The 7,125-nt window shown below is 28.8% G+C and overlaps 1 non-coding gene across 1 annotated transcript; it reads right to left on the reverse strand.

The window, feature by feature from the left end:
- Positions 1 to 6,126: 6,126 nt before the first annotated feature.
- Positions 6,127 to 6,199, reverse strand: TRNAF-GAA (transfer RNA phenylalanine (anticodon GAA)). Its single transcript has one exon. It is a non-coding gene; the product is annotated as a tRNA-Phe (tRNA).
- Positions 6,200 to 7,125: the final 926 nt, after the last annotated feature.

Raw genomic sequence — 7,125 nt, forward strand, 5'->3', positions numbered from 1 at the left:
TTGTATATTTATTGATTTTTAATTTATTAAATATTTTTTGATTTCATGTAATTAATTTAAGGAAATGTAATTTTAAATGAGTATAAAATGTAATTCCAGGTTTAATAAAATATTCTACTATTCTAAATTTAACAATAAAAATATATATTTTTTAAAAATGATTATTTTTAAATGTATTTTTACAAAAAAAAATTATTAATGTTAATTTCCCTATTTTATGGAACTTCGTTATTTCTCTTAATTTTTAAATAAATTGTTACTAAAACTAAATTTAATCAATATTTTTAATACATAATATATATATATATATGTGACATTAGAAAATAACCCAATATTAATTATAGTTTGGCAAAAACTTTTTTTATTAATTAATTTTTTCTTTGAAAATAATTGTTTTTATTTCATTTTAAATAATCTTATTATAGATTTTGATAATATATTCTCGTTTTGAAACAATATCTAGAATTACTTATAGTCCCTCCTCAACTCATAAATAAGTGGATAATATATTTTAACGTACTCAAACCCACATTATTTTATATTAACAAAATATCCATATTAATCGAACTAAAAATTAAACAGTAAAATTAACTATTTTTGTTGAATCATATAATGATTAGATTGTACTACGTTTTGAACCATTATATATTGAGTTAATAATTAGTGTAAAAATATGGTAACGTGCTTAATAAGTTACCAACCATACATGTGTAAAAAGATGTTCGATTAAAATGGCTGTATAAATAGCTCATTCATAATTACATGCTTTTAAAAATATGAATAATTCAATAACTTTAGATGGAGATTAGAATCGAGTTATAAATTTGTGTGAGAATTAAAATGTAAATTTATTGTTACATTAGCTTATAATTCTTCATTTTTTTAAAAGGATTTAATTAAATTTTATTATTTTAAGAGGCTAAAATGTAATTTTATCATATATTTTATAACTTTTTAAAGGACTAAAACATAAACTTTAGAAGGATAGAGCCATTCATTCTGGCACTCAAGGGTAATCACCTGAGCTTTGCAAAGAGTGAAGGGTGACGAAAAAGGTGCGTCTTAAATAGGGACGAAGCTAGAAAATTGTTTTACCATCTTTAGGGGCAAAATGCCAAAACCTGTCCTTTATTTATGCCCTTGGTCTTTGAGATGACAATCGAGTGAACGGTGAGGATGTTTCTAAAAAGACAATGAATGCTAAAAAACAAAAACCCTTATATTTTAAAGATAAACTTTTCAAAAATGAAGAGATAGATGATTGTGATGTTATTAGATTAAACTAAACCTAATTTAAACACATTAAAATGTTCTAAAATCGGACAGTAGTTTAACTCAACTTGATTAGCTAGTTGACCAATCTCTTAGATGATGAGATATCAATATCAAGAAATCTAATCAAAATTGAAATTTCTGATTATGTTATAAATATTTGATGAAACTAATGGGGTTTACATCATATCTCCATAATACAACAATAAAAACAAAGATAATAAATTAGATTATCACTTCAACAATCTCAAAGAAATCACAATTATTGATTATTATTATTATTAATGTCCACAAACTTATGAATTTATCCTCTTATTAATTAAATATTTAAAAAAAAATCTTTTCATTAATTATTAATTAATCATGCCATTGTTAATTGTTGTGAGGAGCGAAGTTGTAAATGACAAAGGAATTGGATCAAAGGGGGCCATAGTGGAAACATGAAAAAGATGAAACAGCTTCTTCTTTAGCATCATTGGATGAATTTGTTACCAAACATTACTTCTTTTTTCATTATAAACAAACATATTGGGACCTACCAATTTACCATCCTCTCCTTTCCATATATATATATATATATATCAGTGTTTGTAATTATTCGATTAACAATGTTGAACGGTCATCCATTAAAATTTTAGGTCTAATTTTGAGATTTAATCTTTATACTTTAATTTTATATATATATTTTTTACTTTTATAATGTTTTTAGGATACAAAGTCAACTTTCATAATGTTATTAATAGGTCTAAATTGATAACACTTTTAACTACTGTTTTAAAGTGATGATGTGGATTTTTTTTGTAAAAATAGTTGTCCAGACTATCTTTACTGTAAGAGAGTTATCAATATAAAAGAACTGCATTATCATTTTAATGACAACCATTAGCAATGTCAACAATTTTGCATCTATTACTAAAAGTAGAGAAGTCCAATTATGTCAAATTAAAGTAAAATGATTAAATTTCAAATTTCAACATAGTAGGACTAAAAAGTCCAAATATGGTAAAAAGTAGGATCAAGCTGGTTTTGGGTTTGATCAATTAGGATCAGATTAATTCGAGGTTTTTGAGTCAATTTTGGATTTAGGTCATTTCGGGTTCATTCCATTTGAATTTGAGATTCAATTTTTTTTGTGTGTGTTTTAATCATTTTAAGTTCATATAAATTTCGAGTTTGAATTAGATTGAATCAAATTTAAGTTGGAATGGATGAAATCAACCTTTTGGGATAAGGTAAGAATCTATAGATCTAATAAAAAGTTCAAACAAGTTATGAAAAAAAGCGTGAAATGGAAGCCTAAAAAGTAGACACGTCAATTGGTGGATAAAGTTGGTTTTGGATCCGATCAATTTTGGGTTTATTTCATTCGAATTTGAGATTTATTTTTCGTGTTTTGATCTTTTCAAGGTCATATAAATTTCGGGTTTGAATTAGATGGATTTAAGTAATTAATATTTTTATACCCAAATCATATTGAATTAAATTTAAGTCGGTATTAATGAAATCAAAGTTTTGGGATAAGGTAAGAATGTATAGATCTAATAAAAAGCTCAAACAATTTATGGAAAACGCGTGAAATGGAAGTCTAAAAAGGTAGGTCCATGGTTGAGCCCCCAAAAGAGAAATATAAGTAAATAGATTGAGAGACAAGGGGAATCATTAATAGGTGTAATCAACAATGTGACTGTTCACTACATCCCCATCAATTTTTTTGCCATTGGTCTGGTCCTGTATTAGTAGGGCTTCCAACAAGGTCAAGAAATAAAGGAAATGATGGTCCAAGACCATAATACCCTACCAACACATATGCCTATATACAACTTATATAGGGCTCTAAAGCTTAGTCAATGTGGACATGTGGGCACCTTTTCTTTGTGAAATGAAATAACATCATTTGTCATGCTCCTCAAAATCATTGTACTTCTTTCACCAAAGCTGCCATCTTATGTATACATATATATATTATCATAATTTGAAGCGAAGAGGTAAAATTGAATGTTAGAAAATTCAGACACTTATCAATTAGTTTTGTTGAGGGATATTCGACTCTTTTAAGAGAAGTTTGTGAAGTGTTGGGAATCAACGAATTCAATAATATAGACGGTATTGTATTCTCAAGTTTTATATATTCCATTTTAACCTTGAGAACTCTTTCATAGAGAAGCCTTTGAAGTATTATTTGTGCCTCTAAAGATGGTATCTAGGGATGGCAAAAAAATCTAGACTTCGCGGGTTCTGAACCAACTCGATCCAATAAGGTCAATTTTTTTTTTTTGGAATTTGGTTTTGGGTTAGGTCTAACTCTTCAATTAGTTGGGTCAGTCAGGTTTAGAGAAAATCCACCTCGCCCCAAGATATTTATCAGAATACTCTTTACATATAATATTAGTTTAAAATATATATAATAAAATTTATATTAGTATTTCTCTGGCATAACTATACCTATAAAAGAATTAACAGTATCATTAAAAATAAAAATAGTATTATTATTAATAAAAAATAAAAAGTTAAAAATTATGGTATATCAAGTTAGAGTTGAGTATATCTTTGATTTTTCAAGGTGGGTAAATTAACATTTAATTTCGAGTCAGATCTGGTTATGTTGAGGATAAATATGTAGGGGCTAAGATGGGCAAAAAAATAACTCCACCTTGCCTTGTTATCATCTCTAGCGGTATCAAGTGAGAGCACCTCATCCACTAAACATGTATTATATTTGCGCTTGTTAGAATATATTACGATTTGAGCTTAATGATTATTAATTTCAACATTAAGGAAAAGATACTGCAAAGTGCAAATTCTAAAATGAGAAATTAGTGATGATTTCAATTAAACAATACTTCAAGCAAATCATTAGGATATAGGAATTAGTGTGAATGTGAACGGGAATAGATCATAATCAACAATGTCTTGAGTATTGAAGACATCAAAGATCAAAAAGGCATAGGCATCAAAGGTAAGTGGTCCTACTGTCTATGGAAACTACAAATCAGTCCATTCCCATGGGTTTTTGGAGTCTTTTAGGTTTTCAAGTAGGAGAGTCAAGCCAAAATAGAAAAATTGGATGAGCAAATTGGCAATGGGGGTTGATACAATAATCCATATCCTCATAAAAAAAGGGCAAAAGCAACTAAGTGAAAAAAGGTATATATCTTTTATTAAGTGGCATGAACCAAAAGCCACATTGGGTTGGGGCTCAAAGTAAAGTTTAAGTATGATTGCTTTTACACAACCCCAACTTTGTCCCTAGAAATATCATGATTGCAAAAGACATTCATAAGTCTTCATTAGATGTATGAGTTTTATCCAAACTTGATTCCATCAATTTGATCATAAAAAGTCATAGGCAAAAGATTAAACTCAAATTGGCTCATTCGTGAATTAACTCAAATTTGAAACAATATGAATCGAAACTCAAAATAAACTAACTAGTAATTCGAAATTATCTAAATAAGAAATAACCAAAACCCTTAACGATCCACAATGACATATTTTAACATTGTGTTTTGGAGTTAGGGGCGTGCATTTTCTAGTTTTAACAGAATTAACAAATCAAACCACATTAGTTCAGTTAATCGGTTGGTCAACGAATCTAATTCAATTATGGATCAATTGAAGGTTTTTAAAAATTTTGGTTATTGATTAATTCAATTTGAAACTAAGTAATTAACCTTAACCAATTAATTAAAATTATTATTAATAATAAGTTGAATATATTAGAGATAGGTCCAATACGTTGGATAAGACCAATATATAAAAATTAACGGATTTATAAATATTTTTATAATAGGTGTAAAAAGTATCAAAACTAAAGTATTTGAAAAAAACACACTAAAATTAAACTAAAAAAGTCAACAAAAAAGTAAAAAATTTAAACAAAGAAAAGTAAAAATAACAATGTTTTTAGTGTAATGTTTGTTATCGTGTTATTTTTTATTTTTTCTTATCAATTTTTTTTTGAAATAATGTATAGAACTACTCATAACGCCTCTCCAACCTATAAATAGGAGGATAATTTGCTTCAACACACTTGAACCCATGTTCTCCTGTATTGATAACAATAACGATATCAATTGAACTGAAACTCAACCAACATGTCTATTTAATTTATTAAAACATGTTTTAGTTAATCACATTTTATTATATTTTATCAATATACCTAAACTTTTTTTTAACAATCTTATTTTCTAGTTCTGTTTCATGGCACAAGTAAAACAACTACAAAGCTAGCTTTAGCTTGTATCTTGTTATTTTCTTGGTTTTGCCTAAGAAGAACCAACACCCATAACTAGTTTGCCACTCACTCCTTCACTTCACATGAGCATTTTAGATTCATAACATCTAATCCTAGACATTAATGGATTTCCAAAAGAAACAGGTTGCTTTCTTCTTCTTTTTTCCTTGTTTTATTTACCACCCATTTTGTACTCTAATGAGAGCAAAGTTAGATCTAATCTTTGCATTGAAGTCATCAATGAGGGAAGATTGTTGTTTTTCAATTAAGAAAATAAAGGGTAAATATACTTTTTCGATATTTGAACTTATGGCTTCAAGGTTCAATTAAGTACTAAGGACTTGACCTCAAAGTTTAATTTAGTAGTTAAATTTTTTTTTATTTAATTAGGTATATGAACTTGGTTTCATGGTTCAAATAAATTGGAATAAATCATTTAATGTATGTGCTAATTTAGATCAAAACCAAAATATATATTTATCCGATAACAAACAACCAAACCCAAAATAATTAGCTTGAATTTACCCAAACTTAACTAGAAAAATCTTCAAACATAAATAATCTAAGAGCTTCAACCTGAACTTAACTAAAAGAATATATTCTTCAAAATTAGATAAAAATGCGGTGAGCGTGGATCGAACACGCGACCTTCAGATCTTCAGTCTGACGCTCTCCCAACTGAGCTATCCCCGCCGTTGCTTTTCTAATCTGTGCTTTAAAATCCCATCTCACTCTCCAATATATACCCAAATGTCTACCATTCGAAACCCAGCTATAACACTTAATGCAGTTCTAAGTGTTCTACAGACTAAAGCTGGACTCGACTTCAATTTATGAGTAATACAGATCACACTGTAAAATATTGATGCCAGATTTTCACTTAACAAGATCATAAATATTATTATCACAAATCAATTATATAAAACAACACAACAAACGATAATCAATCTTAATATTCAGGATCGAAGTCAAAATTTCCATATTATGAGGCAGAAATTAAATTATAATTCTTTTGAAATTCAGATATCATTGTATTAACTTATAACTTCAAAATTTTAGAACACGATTTTACCATCAAAGAATAGAAAAGGAAAGCGATGAGAGTTCAAACCAGAACTGACTATGAGCATTTTTGCATCTTTTCCTTCTTTCTTTCGGCGACGAGTGGTTTAGGATTTGAAGTCAATGACATGCTGAATCACTTGCGAAGATTGACGAAGACGAAGGCGAAGGATCCGATCATGGAAGGAGAGAAAGAGATCAGCCGTGAAGTGTGGAGTTGCCGCCGAGAAGAAGAACACGGCGGAGGAAGAAGAGAAAGTAGCGCCATTGAAATGTATAGATCGAATAAGACGAGGGCGAAGGAGATCCTATCATGGAAGGAGAGAAAGAGATCGGCCGTGAAGTGTGGAGTTGCCGTCGAGGAGAAGAAGAACACCGCGGAGGAAGAGGAGAAAGTAGCGCCATTGAAATGCGATTGGCGCCTTCTGCCCAATTAACCAATTAAATATTTTCCCGCTTTAACAGAAAATCTACCGCGAGCCGTTCAGTTTCTCTTTAAACAATTGCTGAAATTCATATTTTGATGCATTATGATTCTCAAATTTAGAATTTAATTT

Source organism: Gossypium hirsutum, chromosome A06 (assembly GCF_007990345.1).
Source record: "Gossypium hirsutum isolate 1008001.06 chromosome A06, Gossypium_hirsutum_v2.1, whole genome shotgun sequence".
NCBI lineage: Eukaryota > Viridiplantae > Streptophyta > Magnoliopsida > Malvales > Malvaceae > Gossypium > Gossypium hirsutum.